Raw genomic sequence first — 25,197 nt, 5'->3', positions numbered from 1 at the left:
TGAAGAGTGGCCCCCGCTCGCCGCAACTAGAGAAAGCCCTCGCACAGAAACGAAGACCCAACACAGCCAAAAATAAATAAATTAATTTAAAAAAAAAAAAAAAAAAAAAAAAAAAAAAAACTTGAGAGAACCCCTAAAAGGGAAGTTCTAAAGTGGAACCCTTTTTTCGTTTTTAGCTTTTCTTCCCATAATATGAAGGCATCATTGTTTGCAGAGCACAGAGCACCTAAATGCTGGTTCTGACCTAAGCAAGTCACCTACTCTGAGTGGGCATCAGTTTCCTCATCTGCAGGACAGGGACATTGGCTAAATGACCTCAAGGTCCCCTCTAGTTCTAAAACTCTATGGTAGCTGTGAACATGAACAACAAATCCATACTTCATGGACAAATGATTTCATGAATGTACATGCTTAAGCCTTTTGGATGTCATCTCACACTTCTGGTTACTTTTCAGCATTTCACTCCCCCTACCTTCTACAGGTGGAGAGGGAGGGAGAAGGGTCTGAACAGCCCCCCTGCAAGTATCCCTCTGATGAAAGAAGGTGTATCTGACGAGAAACCAAAGAAAGAACCTAAATAAGAAATAAAATTTACAGACAAAAATGTGATTTATAACCTCTTTTATACCATATTCGAAGATTGACTAAAAGTTGAAGCTTATTGAGAAATCTTTAAAAAATGGCTACAAATGATAAAACCTCCCTACAATGTATAGGCTCAAAATGTCCCCCAGAGTCATTCAGCAAGTATGCCTCCTGTCATAGGAATGACAAATGAATACAAAGTATGCACCTTGGGAAGGCGAAGTAGGAAGTGAATAGGATGATGTAGTCGTTTTTAGGAGCTATAATGTTCTTTTTTTTTATATATATAATGTTCATTTTTGAAGAAAAATGGAAGATCCAAAATTTAGAGGCAGCTCTATAGTAAGGCAGGCAAAGATGAGGGCTTCTCAAGAATAAGACCCTCCCCATTCCATGGGCCCAGCGATGTGCAGCAAGGCAAATTCCTTCCTGGTGTGACCGAGAAGGGCTGGAGAGAACTCTACCGTTCACATGAGCATCTTTCTGCCTTCTTGGCACTAATACAGCTTGTGTAAATGACATAATGTAAAATAACGGTGTTTTCAGGCCTTTGCAAGGGAGAGACGTGTGAGGAAGTCTCATCTAATGTAAATCACTGAACTGGACATTGTAAAAATATTTGTTAAGAGCAACTAACTATAATGTATTTTGTAACATATAAATATCATGGACATGGAAGTATAGACTTCCAGTTATAAGACAAATAAGTGCTCGGGATGTAATGCACAACATGATAAATGCAATTAACACTGCTGTTTGGTATCTATGAAAAGTCGTTAAGAGAGTAAATCCTAAGAGTTCTCATCGCAAGGAAAACAATCTTTTCTCTTTCCTTTGTTTTGTATCTATAGGAGAAGATGAATGTTCACTCAGCTTCTTGTGGTCATCATTTCATGATGCATGTAAGTCACATCATTACGCTGTACACCTTAAATTTATACAGTGCCATATGTCAGTTATATCTCGATAAAAGTGGAAGGAAAAAAATATATAAATTTCATGGAACATTTGTTCACTGCAAACACTTTTATTTAATCCTGAACTCTGTGCAGACCAATGGGATTACAAGTGAATTTCAACCAAACAAAATTCAGCAATTTCCTTGTCATATGCATAGTTGAAATTTGGTAGTTGTTGTAGAAGTTGTTCTTAGTAAATAACATGAATGAATTGAATAAAGTAAAATGATAAAATCACACTCATTCCCAAAATATCTAAGGTTGCAGAGACTAGAAAGTTTAAACCAAGTTAGGTAAAAGGACAAAGGCACATAACTTGTTTCCTGAATGACCTTTATCCAGGTCCTGAACTTGAAGAACTTGGGGTCTTAGGGTAGCCTCTAGATGTGGGAGGGAGTCATAAGGAGGAGGAGATGGCCTGCCTTTGGACTCCAACTTTTCCTGAGGAAGGCTGTCATATTAGAAGCTCTTGCCTCTTCTACTTTTCTGCAATTCTCTGTGTCTTCTAGATGCTTCACTATTGCTCAGCATCTTACCCAAGAAAAGTTGAGAGATTAGGTGACACTCAAATGAGTTAGTTCTGGTCAAAGTTTTGAAAATTGAGAAAGTTGAAATATAAAGTACAGCAGGGCCAGTTCCCAGCCAGCCTGGGCACTTCCTGGAAGCAGGATGGAGAGCCCTTTGCCACCAGGGATGTTTCTCCCAGTATTTTCCTACGATGGTGGCAAGGAAGGACTGAAAAGCACAGGGAGGTCTCTTTTCTCTGTCCCATTCTGATTGGCACTTAGTATTTACTCTATCAGTATATCCAGAAGATTGAGCAAGCAAGCCAACTTCCTGTGCTAGCATTTTCTTCTAATTAGCTGGCTTTCATGGCGGGTAGACTCTTCATTTTAGTATTTTTATAGGAAACTGTGAAACAAACCAAAATTCCCTAAACCAAGCAAGAAATCCTAGCCTTTTCCGTCTTCCATAATACTAAGATATTTATTAATGAAATTACTGTATGGATGCATACGTGTCTTTGTGGACTGAAAGGCGAGAGGTAGCGGACGCGAGGCTGCCAACTGACTTTTTTTTCACTTTCGAACTGGTGATTTGGGGGATTCAGGTGTTGAAGTTTTATTTAGCTAAGATTACTTTGAGCCACATAACCTTGAATGACGTGATGTTAAAAGTCAAGCTCTAGAGTTTCTATCACACATGGGCAAAATATTAAATCAAATCAACAGCACTTGGAAATAAAAATAATTGATAAATTTCCTCCATAATTGCTCTCCCCTCCCCCTGCCCACACACACTCATATGGCTAATCTCCAGTCAGAAGAGCAATCCTACTAAAGTTACAATATGTACCCCTGAAAATTTCTGAATTATATAAGAACTAAAAAAAAAATCTCAACAATTTCTTGGTCAGTAAAAATGTGAATTTGTTCTTTCTCTGTTGCATGGTTTAAGAGTAGCAGAGATCATTCCACAGGACTGTTCCCCAAAATGAATTTAAATACAAAAAAAATTGAGCTCTTAAGCTGGGGCTAAGCCTAAAATGCCAAGTTGTGATAAACTGTCAGCCACAGAGAGGGCAGTCTCTAAATCCACCACTTTTCAACCACAGCTCCATATAGATAATTAGCCCGCGTGGTAACATCCTGCCCTTTGAACACAGGCAAAGCACTGAAAGCAACCAAACCACAGCTATCTTGGTATTGGAAGTTCTGCTTCTTTCAGGGGTGGAATTTATTTTGAGGGAGAAAGAGATGGATGTGCTGTCTGGGAGGAAAATCATAAGGCTTTCACAGTTAATCCACTGAACATTTTTCAGAGAAAATGGAAGTGGAGAAAGGAAAGGACAAAGAATTATGTAATAAATGCCAGTTCTTGGAGATGCCTAAGTGAAGGAGGCTGGGAGTGTGGAAGAGACCTTCCTTTTTTTCAGCGAACTTTGCTACAGGGTACAAAGAATTCACAAAAATGAGGAATTGCACTGAAAACCATGCTTTATAAGTGCTATTTCTTAGGACTTAGTGGGGATAGGAAACTGAATTGGAGATGAGAGACCTGGGGTGTATGTAGCCACCTCTCTGTCATGTTATACTCCTGTGCTTTTCAGGGCCTCCTCTTCCTAAACTATAAGATGAGGGGATTGAATTAGAGGGGGAAAGAGCCTAAATACCTGGAGGAAGCAGGGAGACTGGGGAGTGAGTGGAGTCGGCTGGCCAGAGTTTGCAGTGAACTAGGGAGCACTACCCTATCCAATGGGGCAGTAGTTGAACTACTCACTTGTTTGCCTGGTTTGGGCAGGTTTTCCAATTTTTCACGAGAAGCCACACATTGGGACATTTTGTGAAACCTCTTCATCTTGACACTTGGGGTTGATTTCTTTAAAAATAATGTCTGGTAGAAAAAACAAATGCCTACCTGCGAGCAGAATCCAACATTTAGGCTGCTGGGTGCCTTGGTATCAGATGGTTTCTAACATCTCTCTTGCGCTAAAACATTGTATGGGGGAATTCCCCTGCCTTTATTTGCTTAAATTTCTAACTCCTGGCATTGTTTCTCTCTACTGTGTCACGTTGATTTGTTTAATTATTAAATTCAACAATCTTATATGGAATTTTTAGGCACTACTATGTTAGTGGCTGGCTATATATAAAAATAAGTGAGAAACAAGGACATACTCTCAAGAAGTTTCCAGTCAACTATTGCAAGTTAGATCTTAATCTGGTGTAAGTGCTTCAATAAAGACAAAACAGACTTTAACCTGGACGGGGTGTGTGGGTGGCAGGTTGGTGAGACGCAAGGTCCTTGAGGGACAGTGTTAGAACTAAGGTTTGAAGAATGAATGGTAATTGCTCAGCAGAGTAAGGAGGGAAGTGGAGGGTGTTATCTAGAAGCAGACATTGGCAGCTACAACAGTTAAAGGGCAGCTGTAGGGGATAATGTTCAAGAGCAGCAACTCTGAGCTAACCTGCCTGCATTAAATCCTGATTCTATCATGTTCTAGGTCTGTGATCTTAGACCTAGTTAAGGTTAAGTTACTTAACCTCTCTGTTCTTCCATTTCCTCAAGATAAGTTGGGGATGATGGTAACATTGTCTGTCTTGTGAGGTTATGGAGGATGTGAAGGGAATTAATGCAGGTAGAATGCCGAGAACAGTGCTTAGATATAGTAAGCACTGTATAGGTAGGTGTTAGTTATTATTTAAAGAGGGAGAAGGAGGATGACGAGAAGCAATAGCAGTAGAGGGGATTATGGGCACCTGTTCCACCACACTTAATTGCAGTCCTGTTTTTGAAGAATTTGAAAGATAATGATTTTTTGTCTTCACTTTGCTCCAGACCTATTATGAAAACTAGGCTGCCCAATTGTCCCCTTGCCTGAGATACCAAAGACAGGTCACGTATAGATAGCTCCTACTAGGTGGATAACAAGTGTAGCGTCTGAGTTCCCACCCCTCAGCCCTTGCCCCACCTGCTTGTCGCCCGAGAGCACTCGGTTCAAATGCTCCATCTCGTCTCGCTCCCCTTTCCATAGAGAACTGGCCACTGCAGGCTGTCTTTGTATTGACTGTGAAGGGCTTTGGCTTTAACATTCAGAGAACCAAAGACATTTCTAGGCGGTGATGGCAGCAGGTTGGCCTTGTGGGAGCGGCTGCAGGACTTAGGCTATATTTTACTGTTGAAGGAAGTAAGATCCACGAGTAATAATAGCTATACTTTTAGGTCAGAAAAATAATCAGCTTAAGATCACTTTTTTTAGAAGCTTGATCTTTTCGTACTATTTTCAGGAACTTGAGGAATAATAATATTGGATAGTTCACATTTATTTAGTGTTTACCATATTCCAAGACTTGTGTCTGAAAGATTCATGTCCCCCTCCCCCGCACCATAGATCCTTGCTTAATTCAAAACTACACTGAGTTTTGTATCTGAAAAAACAGACTCAATTCAACATATGCTTCTTTTATAGTAAGTGCAAAGTAGTAACCTCAAATCCAAAATACCAAATAAATCCCAAATCTTTTTTAGCCACAAGCATTTATTTAAATAGAAAATATTAATTTTCCCCCAAGTGAAGCAAATTTGTAGTGTATTTTATTTTGAACAATGGTCATAAAATCTACCAACTGGCTATGGGGGGCAGGAAGCTCCATATACAAGCTCTCTCAAGTGTCTGGAGCCCTGGGGTCAGACATTTATCTCTGGGGATTCTCTGCACCTGGTTCATAACTGTGTACAAAATAGGCTTTATAATTGCTTGTTGGACAAACATTGGGTTGGCCAAAAAATTCGTTTGGGTTTTTCGTAACATCGCACAGAAAGACCCAAACGAACTTTTTGGCCAAGCCAATAAATGAATGGCACCATATTTTTATCCCATCTTCTCCCACCTTTTCTAAATGTTTAAATAAGATCTTGGGTGGTGGGAAGGCTGAGAGTGCATTACAGTTTCTGAATATTGGATCAACCTGCCTCTTCTCTCTGTCTATAGTTTTCATTCTCACTCCTGATTTTGTGTTCTAGTGTCCCCTGCCAACTCACAAGAAGGAGAAATCCTACATATTAGGCTTGCTTCCTTAGAAATCGAGTGCTCTTTTTGCTTTAAAAATAACAAACTTTGTAAAGACAGGGAAGGGTTGATTGAAGGTAACATAATCTTGAGATTGGTGATAATTGTCATTCATCACAGGATGCTTGTAATAGTCTCTATGGCTGCTCTAAAGGTCTTAGACTTGGCCTGAGCTGAATGACAGTATCACGGAGGCATTTTTCTAAATCCCCAGTCTTAATATTCAATTTAGGACTCTAGACCTCAAGTGAAAAATCTCTGAAGTTCTCACCCTCCATAAAGGTAATCTCTGAGACTCCATTTCCTTATTTGTAAAACCGAGAGTGTCAGATTAAATGATCCTCAATGTTCCTTTCAAGTCTAAAAACTCACTGTCCTTGTCTCTACCCAGTCTAGTCCTTTTTTGTTCTGTCCTAATTATGCCAGACACTGGAAAGAGTCAGGCAATAGGCTGTGGAATCGAGTATTAACATGAAATTGGATGGAGGGTGGGAAGGAGGGGGAGAGATGAACATGTGATGATTTCATACTCATGTGAACTCTTCAACAACACTTTGCAGAGTCCCACGATTCTTTTCTCTGTGATTGCCTGTTTTGTGGGCCACATCCTTGCCATGAATTTCTGTCTCCTCACTGTGGAAACCAGCCAAGGACACATTACGGACCACCTGCTCACTTTCTTACACAAGATGACTCCCCAGACTTATTTTCTTTGCTTTCTCCTCCTGCTGGTTTATGGCTTTCCCTTATGTAGCAATAAAACTCTTGGAGAGTCCTCTTAGGGATGAATTAATGCCACTTAAGTATAGTTCCATTAGCTGCCCTTTGATGGTTCTGCTTAAAAATAAAGGGGGAGTTGGGGCAGCTTGATTCTTGTTGAAATTTTCCTTCCCTTTGATTTAACATTACCACTGCTCTGAAACTCTTAGTTACACTCCAAGGGAGCTTTGCTAACAATAAAAAAGTGTGGGAAATACTGTCAGAAGACAAACTCACCATCTTTCAGTATTTTTTTTACCCATTGGAAAGGTATTTACATTATAAAGAGGCCCAGCCTGGCTTGTGTGAGTTTTCCTTGTATTCCTTTAAATATTCAAATTTATAAATAATAAATAGAAAGTATGTCTGAATTCCAGAAAGCAAAGCACTATCTTGCTCTCCACCCTAATAGCAAACAGATTAAGGATTGGGTGTCATGATCCCATTTCAGCTTTGTGTAGTCTACAATTTATTTTTACTTTCCCCACGTTTTGTTTTATATTTTATTAATTCACCTGAATCTTATACTTAATCTGTGTCTGCTCTGGAACAGAACATCCTATGGGGTTCAATTTCGCCTTCTCACAGTCGTAGCCCTGAGAGTTGGAAAACAGGAGTGTCTGTCCTGAGCTTGACACTTGCCTCTGTGTGGCCTTGGGTAAGCCATTCAGCTTTTCTAGGCTTCTAGCTTCTCTGCTGTAAGAGTAATAGAATCTGGATATTGAGGGGAAAAAAAATCTCCAAAGAGATGGGGTTTCAGCTACTGTCATGGAAATTACCATTAAAATAAAATCTTTTCATTTTTTTTCCTTCTTTTGTTCGCTTGAGAAGTGAAGCCGACCAGACAACATGCAGTGAGGATGTTGGGGTAGTGTCACCATGACCCATGACCCATTTCACTGAGCTTATTACCACACACCACTTTAATTTTCTTATTTATCCCATTCAACAAACATTTTGTGAACCGTGCTAGGAACCATGAAGGATTCAAGCACAACTAAGATGTCACTTCCACCTCAATGGCAACCCAAGGCAAAGACAAAGTCTGAAAAAAATGCAAAGAATCTGGTCTTGCTTCCTGTCTTGATCCCGCTTCCTGCTTATCCCCTTTTCTCTTACACTTGCTTCTTCTCTTTCCCTTGTCCTTTCCCAACTCTATCCCTAATTCTTTTTCTCCTTTCCAGGTTTCTGATTCCTACCTAGTGTTTACAACCTCATCAGCCCATTTCGAACCTGAGTCTGAATAAAAGCCAATGTCTTCAAGGGCCAGAGTGGGACACACGAACCAAATCGTTTTCCCTCTTCACTGGATTCAAGGGCAGGGTCTTTATAAGCAAGGAGGAAATGCCATGTGGGATGACTAGGGTGGTGTTAAAAAGCACCCATCCCTACCTGGAACCAAAATACCTCCTCCATAGGTCTGCTAAGTGCCCACAATTTCTGTTAAAGTTCCAGAACCTGAGAAAGCTAATATATTCCAGAGGTTTTTATGACAAATGATTGATCTATAATGTAGAACAGGGCCCAACGCACTGGGACTCAGGCAATTGAGAAGAATGGGGCCTGGGGCAGTTTAGGGGCTCTGGGTGCGTTGCCCTGGCTGGGAATCGGTAGATAGTAAGATGGAGGTACAAAGTAATAGGTATCTTAGGGAAGTCAGAGGCATGAGGTGGTGGCCTGAAGCTTAGCCTTGCCACAAAGAATCTCTAGCAGCTCCTGGGGAGAAGGGCTGGTCATGATGGCATGATGAATTTTTGTCTACCGCATCCCCACTGAGAGGCAAGAGCTCATGTATTCAAGAAGGGTCCACCTCCAGTAAAGCTCCATGGAGACTGACTATAGCCCAGCCCTAACGTGCTTGAGATGAACAATCTTGGTCATTTGCAAGACTCAGACCCCAGCCCTCCCTCGCCCCATCATGCCAGGGGAGGGACCGATGCTTCTCAAACATGCACATGGATGGGGCAAATCCTGCCACCAGCTCACTGCATTATTTATCTGGAGGTGCAAGGCTAGCACCCCATCTCCCAGATAGGAGAGGTGCTACTGCTCCCCTCAGTCACAATTGATGAGTATCCAGGAAGGGGATTGGAGCCAAAATTCTGCCACATTGTCGAGCTATTTGATCTCAGCCTCTGATCACACCAGAGGAAGGGCTCGTGCTTCCCGAGTCACACAGTTTAAAAGCCTCACAGGCCAAGGGGCAGCTTCCTCTCCTGGAGTCTGACTTCCAGGCCTGCTGGATATTTGTGCATGACCCTTGCCTGAAATGTGCCAAGGACAAGGGGGAACCCTCACACCTGCTACTGCTCCTCCCTCTAAAATTTCCCTATAAACACTACTTGGCCATTTGCCTTTGTTTGTGCAACAACCTCCAGATCCTCCCCCAGTGCTCCTCTTGGGGATTGGAATTCTAAGATATAAGGAAGGCAGAGAAATGCTTTCATCCTTTAATTACTTAATTCATTGATCCATCCATTCAACATTGTTCAGTACTTAGCAAGTGCCAGGTGCTGTAGACACAACACTGAGTGGAGAATGAGGTCCCTGTCCTGGAATGACTCATCGTCTAGAGGGGTTGGCCAGCTGAGCAGTTGACTGCTCAGACTTCTTCCCTGGGTCAGTTTCCATCTCTGCGAAATTAGTCACAGGGAAACATTCAACTCCTGTTCATGTGTGTTGGGCTGACCAACTCACTTGGAGGATAATTGCCAGCATTTTTACAATCTCATGCTGGCTTCCCTCCATCTTCCAGTGTGTGATTGGGCTTTTTCTGCACTCTAGTCCTTGATGTGTATCCACAAAAAACAAACTTATTTTAATATCAGTCTCAACAAGACTTGCAAAGAATGCAAATGGAAGACATTGCATAGTGAACATAACTTTTGAATTATCTCTATGAGCATCTGGCCTTATACAGAAGCATATTTAAAAAATAATGAGTTATCCATGAGAAGTCTGAGTCAGGCAAAGAATTCGTAAACCTACATATTATTTAGCATATGATAATATATTCTGAATTTTTTTAGAGTAATCTGATTCTCACTGCTGAACTCTACTTGTTCCAGCTGCTACCAAAATCAAATGATAAAACATTTTCACAAACATGTGAAGAAAATTCCTTTTTATATATGTTTATCATCTACCCACCTACCTATTCATCTTCCAATCTATCATTTCTCTCTCCATCCACCTGTAGTTTTCGATGTGGACATAGTGGTCCAGAGACACAAAGGCTGGCTATTTGCTTGGTTCTGAGTTCTGACTGGGTAGAAAAATTGGTATATCCAGGACCTGTTAAAGGAACTTTTGGATTGAACATAAAAAGTGTAATTGTGTATTACAACTTACATGAGAATTTTCCTTCAAAGAGCTCAAGTTACTATAAAGTTAATTTAAAATAAAGATCCTCAAAATAAAGATCTTTTGCAACTAGAAATTATAATAGGTAGCCTGAATTTTAATTTACTTTGTGTCCTGTCAGATTCATGAAACATACAGGTATAGACAATAATCAGAGCAGAAGCAATATACTAAAGTTCAGCAGAATCCTGTTAGAGGAGGGTTTGACTCACTCCTGGCTACCACTGACCTTAACATCTGGAATAGTCTCACTGTGAAATGGAAACCAGACATCATTCTTTGCTCCGACACTGGCACTACCAGGGGTTAATTGAAGTCTCGTCATTAATTCATCGAACACATATTTTGTAATGGCTGAGAATGTTTTAGGCACTGCCAATTCTATTATTAATAAAAATATTAAGAGTAAAAAATCTTGAATAAATGTTTACCAAGTGCCAGACACTGTGCTAGGTGCTTTACATAAATTATCCCATTTAATACAATCCCAGCAACTATGGGAGGCAGGTGCTATTATACTCATTTTGCAGGCATGGAAATGAGTGCCCAAAGAGGCAGTGTGTGTGTGTGTGTGTGTGTGTGTGTGTGTGTGTGTGTGTGTGTGATATATATATATGTGTGTGTGTGTGTATATACACACACATATATATGTATATATATGGGTGTATATATGTATACACACATATATATGTATATATATATATGTATATATATAATCTTTTGTATCTTGGCTTTTGTAAATAAGACTGATAGTACATTTCTTTTTAACTGCTGAATACCACAGTTTATTTTTCAATGTTCTCCTTTTAGAAAAAAATTTTTATTTTATATTGGAACATACTTGATTTACAATGTTGTGCTAGTCTCAGATGTACAGCAATGTGATTTAACTATACATATATCTATTCTTTTTCAGATTCTTTTCCCATATAGGTTGTTAGAGAGTTCAGTGTGCTCCTTTTAAAACCACATTTTTGACTTTCCAAACTTCTCCCCTGACTTAAACTGCAAATGGACTCTGCTAGCAACAACCAGGTAATTTAAGAAACCAGTGTTGGAGCGGATTCATGACTGACAATGGTGTCATTGGGTTACTCTTCCTGGATAAGACATTTGTCTTTTAATAAAGTTCCCATCACCTCAAGGAGGAATCTGTGATGAGGAAGTCCAGGGGCGTGAGGATCACTAGGAAGATCTTTGGGGCAAGGTGGCCTCTTGGTGCCTCTTGGATCACACCAGAAGGGCACCTCATCCCCAGAGAGGGGGCAAGCTAAGATTCCTTGAACACCAGCCTAATGCCACACTTTGGACCATTAGCACCTTCACAGTTAGCATGCTGGGATTCATGACTGGAAAACACAGAAGAGGACCTGGCTCACTCTCCACTGTGCAGGATTAACATAAATCACAAACCCAGCTTGATGAGCTAGGAAGGTTACAGCTCAAATATGCCTGTTTTGTAGAATGCACACTAGGCTGAAGGAGTGTTAATTTCAAATAGAGTTTACTTTGCCTGGTATCTATTTGTTCAGAATTTATTAAAGGATACTTTTTTTTCTTTTGCCTCACCTGGGTAATGATGGTCATTATGGACTCGTGAGCTACTGAATGTTTCTGAACGGCTGAATCATTACATTTAGCCTAGTGATGCTGAAACTATACTTCTAGTTAGAATTAGTGTATTATGTTATAATTATTTTAAAGTTGATGATCATTGTATGTATAATGTGAGAAAGGAATTCTTCTTCTGACTCCATTTAACCTTATTAGAGTGTGATTCTATAAATATTATCATTGAAAAAAATGTAAATCAGAGCACAGTACTCTTCTGCTGAAATCCCTCCAATGTCTTCCTATTATTCTTTGCATAAAATCCAAACTCCCTTCACTGCTTTCAGACCTTGATCTCAACTGGTCCCTGCCTGTCCCTCATTCCACCTCTACCTGTTGATTAAGGGCCAGACACGCTGACTTCCTCCATTCATTGAATTCACCAATTTGCTTCTGCCAGGGCCTATGCACAAGCTGTTCCTTCTGCCTGAATGGTCTTTTCCCAACTCTGCACATGGCTAGCTCCTTTTCGTGTCATGCAAGTCTCAGCTAAATGCCATCCCCCAGAAAAGCTTTCCTTGACCACTCTGACCGAGGCAATGTTCAAATCTGGTCATTCTCTGTCACACTGCCGCATTCATAACATTTCTCAATAACTGAAATTATCTTGCTCATTTATTATATTCATTGTCTATTCCTCCTGCTATGTCTATAAAGTTTGTGAGAGAAGGAACCTGGCCTGTCTCATTCAACATGCTGTTTCCCAGCGGCTGGCACGTAGTTCGTGCTCAATAAAAATCTGGAGAATGACTAATTGAACGGATGATACCATGGATGGTAATCATTGTTCTCAGGGTATGGTTCTGTGTCTTGTGAGTGTGTGTTCCTGCATGTGTACACCTCTTGGGGGAAGGACTTTGCTGTTCTCTCTTTTGTTGTCACCTCTGCTACCAGGTAGCACATGGCAGTACATTGGCTACTTTAATTTCTTTATTCCCTAGGGCTTAGCGCAACGTTTGGCACATAGTAGTTATTTCATGTTTTTGAATGAATGGATAAGTTTGTAGGCAATGTTGATGAATCGCTTTATAAAACAGCCTATGGCGTATAATCCAACATCACGAGCATTGGTCTTTAGTGAAGCTGCAGTCTCATTAGCCTTCCAAAGTCCCTGCTGACTCATTCTCCTTCTCCAGTGACCCTAGGAATGGAGGGCAGCCTGCCAAGGAGGCAGATAGCAGGATGGCTGCCCTTACTGAGAAGCCTTGTCGATCCAGCTTCGCTGCCAAAATGATGGCAGTCTATGTCAGGGGTTAGCCCCATGGTTCTACGTTCTGGGAAGTTTTGGAAGAATAGCATAAAGACTGACAGTTATTGAATGCCCACCATGTGCTAGGCAGTATGTTAGGTGCTAGACATATATCATCTTAATCGTGACAACACTACTGTGAAGAGTTGCTTTTATTTTTTAAAATAGGTGAAGAGCCAGAGATTCAGAATATTGAGTTACTTGCCCAACTTTACATAGGCGATAGTGGCAGAACTAGGATTGCAACTTCTTTCTGACTCCAAATGCTGCGCCTTTTGTACCACAGGCACTGTAAAAACAACCAAATAGCAACAAAGTCCCCTCCTGCACGATTCATTTGGGTTAATAAAGCCCTCTTCTGAAATGCAAATGCTCTCGGATTGAGTTATCCAATTAAGTCATTCACATATTTGTGTTAATAATTTTGAGAAGATGAACTTTTACCTATCCTCTAACAGAAGTCATTATCCTATGAGAAGGTACAGGTTGGAATGGAGGGCTGGAGAATTTCTGAGAGGGTGACCCCTCAGGGAGGAACAGACGTGGGTGGGATGAGAGTCTCTGGGCAATGAGAAGGGAAAGGGTGGTGGTCTGAGGACTCTGTCAAGCTGGGTCTACCTGACATTTTGTATCAGGTATTTGGAAGGCAGTTTACTGGGAAGTCTGACTGGTAGGCTGACTGGAGGATGGTAAGTGTGAGACAAAGCATGGCAGGGTGGTTACATGTATGGGATCTAAACCAGATGCTTAGGGTTAAATTCTCCCTCTGCCACTCATGGTCTGGGTGACCTTGGGCAAGTTACTTACCTCTCTGCACCTGCCACTCTTCACCTATAAAAAATGGTGATAACTGGTGTTATATATTACACTTGGGTATTGTAAAGAGTAAGTGAAGTTTTCCCATATACAGTGCTCTGAACAGTGCCTGGAGTTAGTGATTCATAAATGTCAGCCCTTGGTGTGCAACTGCCCTTGCCACCTGAAGGCCTCACTCTGCCATCAGCTGATTATAAACTGTGAGTCTCATGTGGTCATTTTAGTACGTGCAGAATCAAACCAGATGGTTTGGTGCTTGATGGTGGGGACAACTGGGGTAAAAAAAAAAAAAAAAAGGGTCTCTTTTGGAGCTGCTTAGCTCTCTAGAGTTTGGGTTTGTGGAGTTCCTTATATCCAGGAATGTAGTACCTTTCTGGCTAAAATTTGCCCTTGCAACTACTATTAATTTACCTTAATGTCACCAATTACTTTCTCAGTTTGAGAAAAGGAAAAATATCAACTATTTGAAATAATAATAATAGTTAATCTCATTTGAGATGAAATTAGTTATGTGCCAATTTCAATCAAATTTTAGTTATGTGCAGACGAGTTTCCATTGTATTTTACAAATTATGACAATCTCCTTATATCACAATCAAGAGGAGAATGGGGCAACATTCCTTTCACAGATCCTGGAATTTGAAATTATTCTAGTGTTGGTTTCTCACACTGATTCTGAGATATATGTCTTATTATTATCGTTAATATTATCTTGCTTCTAGCTCCTTTGTTTTGGGACATCTGCTTTGTCTTTTGTAGTAACTTGCACTTCCATACTTTGCGTGTTGTGATTCGAGATGCAGTGGCAGGATGCATTATACATTGATCTGCTTTTTGATAATCAACTTAAATGGTGATGATGGGCTGCAATGTATTTGGGTTGGAGCAAAACGTTCATCCTAATGAAATGTAACTTTATGAAAGAAACGCTCCTAATCCTCTCAAGGACCGAGCCAGATCATCACAGGTAAATGGGAGGTACTTGAGGTTTCTTTTCTTCTTTCTTTCTCTTTTTTTTTTTTTCCCCCAAAAAAGATGTTGGGTCCACCAACTGTTACCAAGAGCATTATTAAAAATCATGTCAGCTCAGAGTTATTGCTGTTTCTGAAGAAAATATAAATGTATTTATTTTTAAATCTGGACGTATGAAGTTTTAAAAATATTGTTGTAAAGTTCTCCTGGCTACTTTTCCTTAACTCTTTTCCAAGTTTTGGGCTGGAGAAACTTAAAAATGTGTCTGTGCCAAAGTTAAATATTAAATGAAAACCTTGTGTCTGAGGAGCTCCAGGATTTATAAACTGTGGCAAAACTGGTAAGATCTCAAATCACCAGAGAAAAAACTTTCTAAAGGGAATGGGGTTGCATTGTAAATGGTGTCAGTTCTGAGCTGTGGGATAAAACCCACAGGGAAAGGATAGACCATGGCTCATTTTAGGCTTGGACGAGGCACCATCTCTTTGAAGTTATCAAGGTCCTTACTTATTGTTGAGCTGGTACACAAAAAATATTTGAAAGAGTTAAAGAAGTTAGTACTTTACACAAATGTGCAATGTGATATCATAAGAAAGTCTCCCTCCCTAAGAAGACATCATCTTTAACTATCAGTAGCACTGGCTTCCTAAAGTCAAATCCAGTTATTATGGTGAATATTAATTTTAGTAGTACCATATTTTTCCTCAAGATTTATTATCTTCTCTCTCAAGGAAAACACTAGGGGAAATTGAATTATCCATGAAAGATTATACAATGAACCAGGAATATAAAAGTTTAGTTTTCATTTCTTAGTTAATTCTAGTGATAATTTGCTTCGCAGCGATTGGCGGAGATGTTTGAGTTTCAGTTCTTCCTTCTGAAATGTATTGCAGTGACTGGGGGCCCTGTACTGAGAGGGGCCTTCAAGGCAGAGAGAGCCTGTGGGCGAGGGATTCTGAACCACCTGGATTTGGATCCTGGCTCTGCCACTTACCAGCTGTGTAACTGAGGAACCTCCATTACTTAGCCTGGAAAGTGGGAATAATAATTCTTACTGAGATCATAGTAGATAATAAATGTCTTATAGTGACTTGCTAAGTAGCAGAAACTCAAAAGAGGGTAGCTATCATGATAAGCATTTATATAGCTTTGCACTCTTGCTATTGCCATAGTTCATAATATCCAATAGGATATTAATATATCTTTTATCAACCAATTATGGTATCTTAGGCACATCCATAAATAAAACCGTCCTTAAAAGAAATAATCTGTCCTGGGTCTGTTGAGCTAGCATCTGATATTTACATATGCTTGCATTGAATTGTGTTTGAAACACCTTCCTGAAACAAAAATGTAATTTTGATGTTTCTGAGTAGGCATCAGAAGAGAAATCTCTTGTGTTGGATTGAGGATATTAAGGTATTGAGGATATCTAGAAGAAATAAAAATGAGATATTAATAAATTAAGGAAAAACTATAAGAGGCCAATGAGACTGTGTGGAGAAATATACAAAAGAAATAAGAGGAAACTATGAAATGTTAACATTCTTAGACTGGAAGCCAAGAACATGGATACAACCAAAAGGAGCTAAAGGGACAACTGAACATTACTCTGGTTACTTTGCCAGCAGGAACCCCTGCCTTATGCTAATGATATTACAATGAGAAGCCCACATGCCAATGAAGTAAACAGTAACTAGAAGTAGTACCATGAGTGCTCCAAGCTTCACTGTGAAGAATGGCCTGGGGAGGAGTCCAGGAAGGGTTCCTACAGCAAAGGTTAAGATCATGAAGGAAGGAATTTAGACTCCAAAAAGGATTTAAACTGGTGTGTATGCTTTGGAACATTTTGGCTATGCAGTCCTGCTGTAATTTCCTCTGGCTTCATTGCATAAACAAAAAAACACATGCTTGAGGGTTCCCATTGAACTATCTAGATACCCTTTGCTGAATGGATATGATGTTGGTCTGGGACTTGTGCAGTTTATTCCCTTGGTGTTTGTTGGTGTGACTTTGATCAATTGTGGCAGACTACAGCTAAGTTTGTGGTCCCTGCTCCTTAAATTCTTAGAAGGGTGAAGCCTGCTAAGAGTAGGGAGGAAGATAGTGAGTCAGCTGATTCTGTGAGAGCCAAGACCTTGTCTCTGAACCATATTTTCATGACATAGCTTATTATGTTGCTTACACTTGGTGGCTAATGCAGCAGGTGTTATATTCTATTATTTCTGGTTTTATTTTGTTAACTGTTCTCTTAACCGTAAAGAAAAAATATGGTTAACTACTTTATCAATCCCTAAAAATACAACTATTTTATGTGCTGAAAGAAACCATATTTGTTCTTAAATTATGGGATGGTTTGGCATGACAGCTAACATTCATGGAGAATTTACTATTTGCCAGGCAGTACTGAAGACATTTTATGTTAATTCATTTAACCACCTTGTGTTGATTAACTTATTTAATCCTCAGAAAATTCCCCCTGATACAGAAACTATTATCATAATCACTCCTATTTACCTGTGAGGAAACTGGGGCATAAAGAGTTTAACAAGTAAAAAGCCCCACAGACAGTAAGTAGCTGGATTGGGATTTGAACTCAAGGAGGCTGCTTCCAGGGTCTAGGCACTTAACTATTATACCATATCACCTCTTTGAATAGGAATTTTGAATATAGAATAGACTTTGGAACATACATAAACTTTCCACATTAATGCCCACCCACAATGGTTGAATTTGGAATTTTTATGCAAATGTTATTCTGCTCTTTATATTCATTGAGCTTCCAGATTAAAACTGAGGGTTATTGAAGAATATGGCAAAACTTTATTTATTTAAAAATTTCTGAACACCTCTTATATGTAAGGTAATCTAATAAGAACTGAAAATAAAGAAAAGTAAGACAAACCCCCTAATCTTTTGTGAACCTTAAAGACAAGAGAATAAATAAATTTTCAATATACGAAGTTCCTCAAAAAAAAAAGTCCCAATAGCTGTTGAGAGAATTTGGGGCTGTTATGGTTTCCTTGAACTCCTTTTTTTTTTTTTTAATGATGCAGTATTCAACAATTTATCTTAAAAATTACTTTAATAATTTTAGCATCAGTAAAAAACCACTGCTAATACACAACTTGAAAAGGGCTTAATACCAAGTCCTTAGTTCCACATTGCACTTCATGGTGACAACTACTGGAAGCTTTTCTCATCCCACAGTAAACAGAAAGTCCCAGGTCAGCCAAAGAGACACCCACTCTTCCAGGTCAAACCTCCAACTACTAGGGGCAAATGCATGGTTGCTTGGTGAAGCAGGGCCGAGCAGAGGGTGAGCAATAGCTGAGCTGGCCAGTCCCTAGGTGGTAAACCATCCCAAGAAGTAGTAGAATGTGTTGCTAGTGCACAGACTCTAGTGCCAGTGTTCAAATCCCAGCTCTGAATCTTACTACCTACATGACCTTGGGCAAGGCTTACCTTTTTTCCAAAATCTTTTTATGCCTCACTTTCCTCCTCTATAAAATGAAGATAATAATAATAGCTACTTTGTAGGGCTTTTGTGCAGATTAAATAAGTAAATATAGGTAGAGCTCTTAGAATAACGTCTAGCACAGAGTAAGTGCGATATAAGTATTACCTGTTTTTATTGTTGTTATTATTACTGACAGAGGCAGGAGTGGATCCAGGGCATTAGACAGGAGGGAGAATCACAGTCTACCTCGCTTGAAACAAATGTAAACCCAAGGAACCCACTCTTCCCTCCTTCCCATCTCCCAGAGTACATTTCTCCGGCTCTTACTTGTTTCATCTTCTAAGGAAATTTATGACAATGAAATATGTACTTATACTCCCTCCTTTTAATTAAGTTATTTCCACGTTAGATAATAATCCATTGTTAATGATGTCTCCTTTTGAATATTTAACAGATTCTGTTTCTTCATTGGCTTTGGACCATGGAAACTGGAGCGGGAAATCAGATGACTGTACTTGCAATTCAAAGAGCAAACTGAATAATCCTCAGTGATACTGAGGTGGAGATGCCTCGCCTTATGAGAAACCATGGATCTTGAGCTTCTAGTTCTAAATATCCTTCTGAGATGTCTTTCGCTGTTACTTGGAAATGATGGATAAAACATGTCCAGTATAAGGTTAATTCTTACTTAGCTGTTACAATAAAGGGGACATTAAGTCCAAGTACTACCTGGATCAGGCCAAGAGGGGCCTCTGCTCTGACCTTCCTGAAGCTGTACCTTCTCCACCTGCCATGGCGTAAGGATCCCAGAGATTGTGCTGTCCAGAGCCTGCTTTCTTCTAGACCATGCTCAGGTACACGTACCCTAGAATTCTCTAACCGGATGATCTTGAGTTCTTTCTAGTGACTTCACAGGCTTCTTCTCAGGGCTCAGCCTCCTGAGATGGACTGTCCCCCTGGGCTGTACACCTCTGGGTCCAACATGGGGCCAGGGAGCAACGGCTTGTTAGTGGTTGTGAATGGGGTTGGCTGTGCAGGTGGCATCTTCACATGCCTGGTTGTGAAACCTCTTGTGGTCCACGGCTGAGCTGGAGATGGGAACAAATGAGCCAGGGGTAGGCTGGCCTCCCTGCACCTCTGCATTCCTGTGCAGCACTTCAAGGAGTCTGAGAATTCCAAATCTGAATGTGGCCTTTCAGGTCGCTATGAATGTATATTTGCCAAGGCAGAGGATAAAACAGAAGCTATTTAACAGTTTGTTAGCTTGACCCACAACTTTATATATACACATATATATTTCTTTTTAATGTGGACCATTTTATTTATTTATTTATTTATTTAAAAACTTTATTTATTTATTTTTGGCTGCATTGGGTCTTCATTGCTGCGCACGGGCTTTCTCTAGTTGTGGTGAGCGGGGGCTACTCTTCGATATGGTGCACAGGCTTCTCACTGCAGTGGCTTCTCAGAGCACGGGCTCTAGGCGTGCGGGCTTCAGTAGTTGTGGCACGTGGGCTCAGTAGTTGTGGCTCGTGGGCTCTAGAGCGCAGGCTCAGTAGTTGTGGCACACGGGCTTAGTTGCTCCGCGGCATGTGGGATCTTCCTGGACCAGGGCTTGAACCCGTGTCCCCTGCATTGGCAGGCGATTCTTAACCACTGTGCCACCAGGGAAGCCTAATGTGGACCATTTTAAAAGTCTTTATTGAATATGTTACAAAATTGCTTCTGTTTTATGTTTTGATTTTTCCGCCATGAGGCTCTTAGCTCCCTGACCGGGGATCAAACGCACACTCCCTGCATTGGAAGGCGAAGTCTTAACCAGTAGACCGCCAGGGAAGTCCCAATCCATAACTTTTAAATACTTAAATGTATGGTATGAGGGCCTCCACTTGTACTTTGGACCAAAGCATCACAAATGTTAGGAGTGGGCCTGATTAACATGGATACCCATTAAAAATTCCATGCTAAAATGTCCATGATTTTCTTTGCTGACACAGAAGCGCCCAAGAAACAGAGCAGACTGTTCAAAAGCAAAAGCCGAGGAGAACTAACAAAATACCAGGGATGGCTATCCGTTACCATTTTTATTCTTTTTTTTTATCTTGCAAATGAGATTTCTGGAAAGGGAAATATCATAATTAATAAATCAAAACCAATAATGGGACAGTTTCATTGGAAGAAAAAGCAGAGGAAAAATCCCCAGACATCAGTTGTACCAAACATGGTATGTATCTGCTCTCTGTCAGCCAAAGCTTGGTGTCAGAAAATTATTGCTGGAATATTTGGAATCCTTAATTCCAGGAAACCTGGGGGCTTCTGGGCAGCATATGTGAAGTTAAGAGGCAAGAAATATTTCATCTTCTGTGAAAGTCACAAGAACAAAGAACAAGGTATTAGCAAGCTAGTGACTAGGTGTGGCCAAGTGAGTCTGTTTTCTTCTTTTCATGTTTCTTATGTTTTCTCTAAATGTCTGAAGCCAAAGCTTTTTGGAGAAGGAGAGTCCATCTTCCTTCTCCCCTCTGAGTTCATGGGGGAAGGTTGCCTGTGCCTACTTGGCGTGGTGGTGTTTCTGGCTCAGTAGTTGTGGCTCATGGGCTCTAGAGCGCAGGCAACAGCTGCCAACCACTCCTGACTCATCTTCAACACAGGCTGCTCATTTATTCCTGGGTCACATGGAGGACTAGCAAAAGCTAGTGTAGAAGAAGCTTAGTCTTAGATTCTTTCCATTTAGATTTCAATCCTGAGGACCACTTGGGGACTCCTTTGATGAGCCTCTTCATTTACAGTCATTGTGGCCTCTGGCAAATCACTGAATCTCAAGAAGCCTCAGTTTCTTAAGTGTATCATGAGAATAATGACAACCTACCTTAGAGGATCATTGTGAAAATTGCCAACAAAGTGCCTGGTTTACAATAGATGCTTCCTAAAATGTTTTGGAGCCTCTTCCAAATAATGTAGTATTTTAAAATTTGTCTACATTTATATCAGACACATATTGTTTCTTTTTGTATTTAAATACAACTCTTACGTAAATAAATTTTAAATTATTATCTAAATAAATTCAAATTATTATTTAGATACACTTCTACCTGTACCCCTCCTGGAGTTTATTCCATCACTGTCTCTACATACATGTCTGGGGTATAGTTCTAGAGGGTAGGTCTAGGAGAGGGCCAAAATGAAACTAGAGGATGTCGTTTGATTATTTTCTGCCTGTCTTCCGAGGAACTCCTGAGTTAAAAATGCATCTGGCTCCCATTTCCTGCAGAATTTTGCTTATTTGAAATGTTCAAGAAATCAACTGATCCGACTTCAAACAGACTAGGTTCTGCTGGCCTTGGAAAAGCCCAAACCCCTGTTTGTGTCACTCCCAAGTCTGGACTTCACAAGCAGCCAGTTCCTTTCATACCTTAGTAAAGGACTTCTTTTTGGCTGTGTACTCGCTGTGCTGAGCCAAGTGTCAGGCTGGGAATTGAGGCAATAAATCTTTGTGAGTCTTCATATTTGGAATTTCTCCTGTTGCTTCTGATAAGGAAATGACAGAGTCTCTCAGCTCTATGCATGAACCTCAGAGAAATTTGTAATCCAAATCATGTTTTGCTCACAAAATGGAAACAAAAAGTGCTAAACCTGGCTTTGAGTTAACCCAGATGGTTTTGAAGGCCTGGGTAGTGGACAAGGAAATTACGTTTGTTGATTGAACTTGCAAAATTTAAAAATGAAAACAAATTTCTTTCTATCTTTTTAAAAATTCTGATTAAATCTTTCTCAATGGGTGGGGTGGATGGCAGCAAGATTCTTCTGAGGTGAAGGTCTTTGCAAAGAATCTTCGCCTTCCTGTAGTAAGAAGAGACCTCATTGTTGGTTGCATGACCTCCTCTGCCCCTTCCCACATTTACTTTGGTACTTCCAAGTTTCGTACTAAGCCTCAAAGACTGACTGAAGTGAATATGATTGGTAATCAGCAATTTCTCAAAAATGGAAAGATTTTCCCATAATCTCTCCACATTCTCTGAGATGACTAATGAAGCCAACCCAGGTCTGGCTAACTCCCTGAGTGATCATAGCAAAAAGATATTCTCAAAATAAAACAAGAAAAACTTTTTTATTAAATGTTTCTAGTTGATTTTGAGTATGTTCTATCCAACAGCATCCCTGACAACATTCATTTCTGGCATTTCAGTGCAAGTGGTAAAAATGACTTGGAACAAAAAACTTCATTCAGCAGCAATCCCTTGGCCCTAGCTATTGTTTGCCTGAGACCCACTACCATAAATGAAGAGGGGGAGGTTGATTTGATCATCCATGGTCAGAATCCTGCCGGAGTTTGGTTGGTATTGATATGACATCAACTAGCTAGTGGCCTTTTTCAAAGGACCCGTGGTTTTGAGCTATACCATGTGAGAAACCCATTTAAAATGAGTTTCTTTCTCTCTCCTGTGTCTACATTCAGTTACTGATTTTAATTTTGTTGGCACAGGGTAAAATGGTCAATGATCCTGACACAGTCACCATTTGGAGTGAACTAGTCTACCCATTCTTCTTACTACTGATAGGGATAGAATAGCATAGTTATACAGGTAGTTGTAGAAGTCCCAGTAGGGGACTATAGATAGAGAGGGAAACCTAGGAAACTTTGGGAGACCACTGTAAGTTAATGATCGCTCAAGAAAGCTATTGGGGGCTTCCCTGGTGGCGCAGTGGTTGAGAGTCCGCCTGCCGATGCAGGGGACGAGCGTTCGTGCCCCGGTCCGAGAAGATCCCACGTGTCGCGGAGCGGCTGGGCCCGTGAGCCATGGCCGCTGAGCCTGCGCATCCGGAGCCTGTGCTCTGCAACGGGAGAGGCCACAACAGTGAGAGGCCCGCGTACCGCAAAAAAAAAAAAAGAAAAGGAAAGCTATTGGAACGTCGTGGAACAAAGCAGGCTTGCTTAACTATAAAGCCATAAATAAAAGCACGAGATATGCCCCAGGCCATTAGGTGGAAGAAAAATGTCACCACCCTTCTACTGATTTGAATAAGCGCTATGATAATCCTAGTTTGACCTCATAGGGTCAGACACTCTCCTGCCTGATACGAAGGAGGAACTAGTGATGTAAGCCTCATGTCTACTCTAAGAAGGCAGTCTTTTCCCTTCCCCCTTTCCTTTGACTATAAAATTGTAGCCCACTTAATCCTTAGGGCAGAGCTCCCTTGCCTGCCCGCTTGTGTCTCTTACAAGCATCCTATGTTAATAAATCTACTTCTTGCCTATCACTTTGCCTCTTGCTGAATTCCTTCTGTGCTGAGACACAAAGAACCTGAGCCTCAGTAAGTCCAGACACCAGATGAGTGATTCTAATTAAAGGACCGTGGGTTCGAGCCCCAATCTGGGCTTAGGCTGGTTTCGAGTCCCGGTACAGGGGTTCAAGTCCAAATCTGAGGTGCACGGTATCACAATTGAAGCATCAGCTTGAGTTTCATTGTTTTAACTAGCTCTTCTGATGTCATGTAGGTACAGCTTCTTAAACTAGTAAAGCAGGCATTATGTGGCTAATAAAAACATTGGTTAATCTAAAAATCATGTACATTTAATCTTGGAATATGATTTTAACTTATGTTTGAACATGGGTGTGTCTAATGTCCTAAGAATTCATTTCAAAGAAAATATTGATGCCCTAGAGTGAAAAATCTTCCAGACTTTCCATTTTAACCCTTACTTGGTTCTCCCTTTTTCTCATGTCCAGTCTCTGACTTGGGACAAGGTAGATCAGGAAAGCAGCTTCAGGACATTTCTGGGTTAGAAGTCTTTCTTTCACTTTTCATACTTATCATAATAAATTTTGGAAGTTCTGAGAGAACGAAGAAATTATATAGCAAACACAACTTCTTTACTTTGCATTTACTATGCGTTTTTAACATACATTCAGTTAAATATTTAAATATTTCCTTGGTGTCTATTGTGAGTCAGGCATTAAAGATACAGTGACAAATAAGACTTGCAAGATTTCTATGCTCATGGAGCTTAAATGTTAGTGAAGGGAGTCAGACAAAAAAAACAAACCAGATAACTTTAGAGGCAAATACTGTAAAGAAAAGGAACAGGATCTGGTGATGGGATGGGTGTAAAACTGATGCTACTTTACATTTGAATGTAACAAAGGAACCAGTCAGGTGACACTTTGGACAGTGTGGGAGCAGAGTGCCCAGCAAGTGCCAAGGCTAATAATAGTCCTTTATTATGAGGATTAAATGAGTTAATATGTGTAGAGTGCTTACAACAGTCCTTGGCATCCATCAATACTCACTGCTTTTCATTCTTTAAATAGTCCTTGAGTATCTACCAGGTTCCAGCCTTAGTGCTAGGTGCAGGGAATTAGAGCTGGAGACAGTCCTGACTTTAGGGACCTTGTCCAGACTCCAGGGCAGTGATTCTCAATGTGTGGTGTGCAGAACATCTGCACCTTACTCATTGGCCTTCCTTGTTCCCAATCTCCTTCCCCACGGAGTCTGACTAGATAGGCTTGGGAAGTGGACCCAAAACCCAAATTTTCTACAGGCTTGCTCCAGTTGATGGTTAGGCCCTCTAAAGTTTGAGAACTATGACCCTACTGCATAGATTGTGACTAATTGGTTCTCTCCAGTACGATACATGCATCAAATATGAGCAATTGCCCCAGTGTAAGGAGTATTTCACAGCGCTCGAGAGTAGCTCTGCCCAGTCTCCGGAGCCATAAATATCACGGGATTATGTTTCACAGTTAACATCCTGTAATCCCTAGACCTAATTTTTTGTTGTTGATCTTGAGCTGGCTGGGGATGTTGTGTGTTTTGGATTAACCTGCTTTTGGCCATGGTTTGGAAGGTTTGCCTG

At 40.5% G+C, this 25,197-nt stretch overlaps 1 protein-coding gene and 1 long non-coding RNA gene across 3 annotated transcripts in view; one reads left to right on the top strand and one right to left on the bottom strand.

Annotated features, from left to right (window-relative positions):
• The window catches only part of LOC113618936 (uncharacterized), a 49,464-nt gene extending 29,811 nt beyond the window's left edge, over positions 1-19,653 (top strand). Inside the window, exons 2-5 of one of the 2 annotated variants that reach the window (XR_003432206.1) lie at positions 1,437-1,487; positions 11,153-11,271; positions 14,672-14,879; positions 18,799-19,653. This is a non-coding gene — a long non-coding RNA (uncharacterized LOC113618936). The remainder of the gene's footprint in view (positions 1-1,436; positions 1,488-11,152; positions 11,272-14,671; positions 14,880-18,798) is intronic. The other variant, XR_003432204.1, reaches the window with a different exon arrangement.
• COL8A1 (collagen type VIII alpha 1 chain) overlaps positions 1-25,197 on the bottom strand; it is a 56,574-nt gene that overhangs the window by 16,199 nt on the left and 15,178 nt on the right. The gene's annotated exons all lie outside the window — the stretch shown is intronic.

Source organism: Aethalodelphis obliquidens, unplaced genomic scaffold (assembly GCF_003676395.1).
Source record: "Aethalodelphis obliquidens isolate GAN/ISIS:26980383/991018 unplaced genomic scaffold, ASM367639v1 scaffold1, whole genome shotgun sequence".
NCBI classification, from domain to species: Eukaryota; Metazoa; Chordata; class Mammalia; order Artiodactyla; family Delphinidae; genus Aethalodelphis; species Aethalodelphis obliquidens.
Note: the sequence above shows the minus strand (reverse complement) of the source record. Positions and strands in the feature narration are given on the sequence as shown.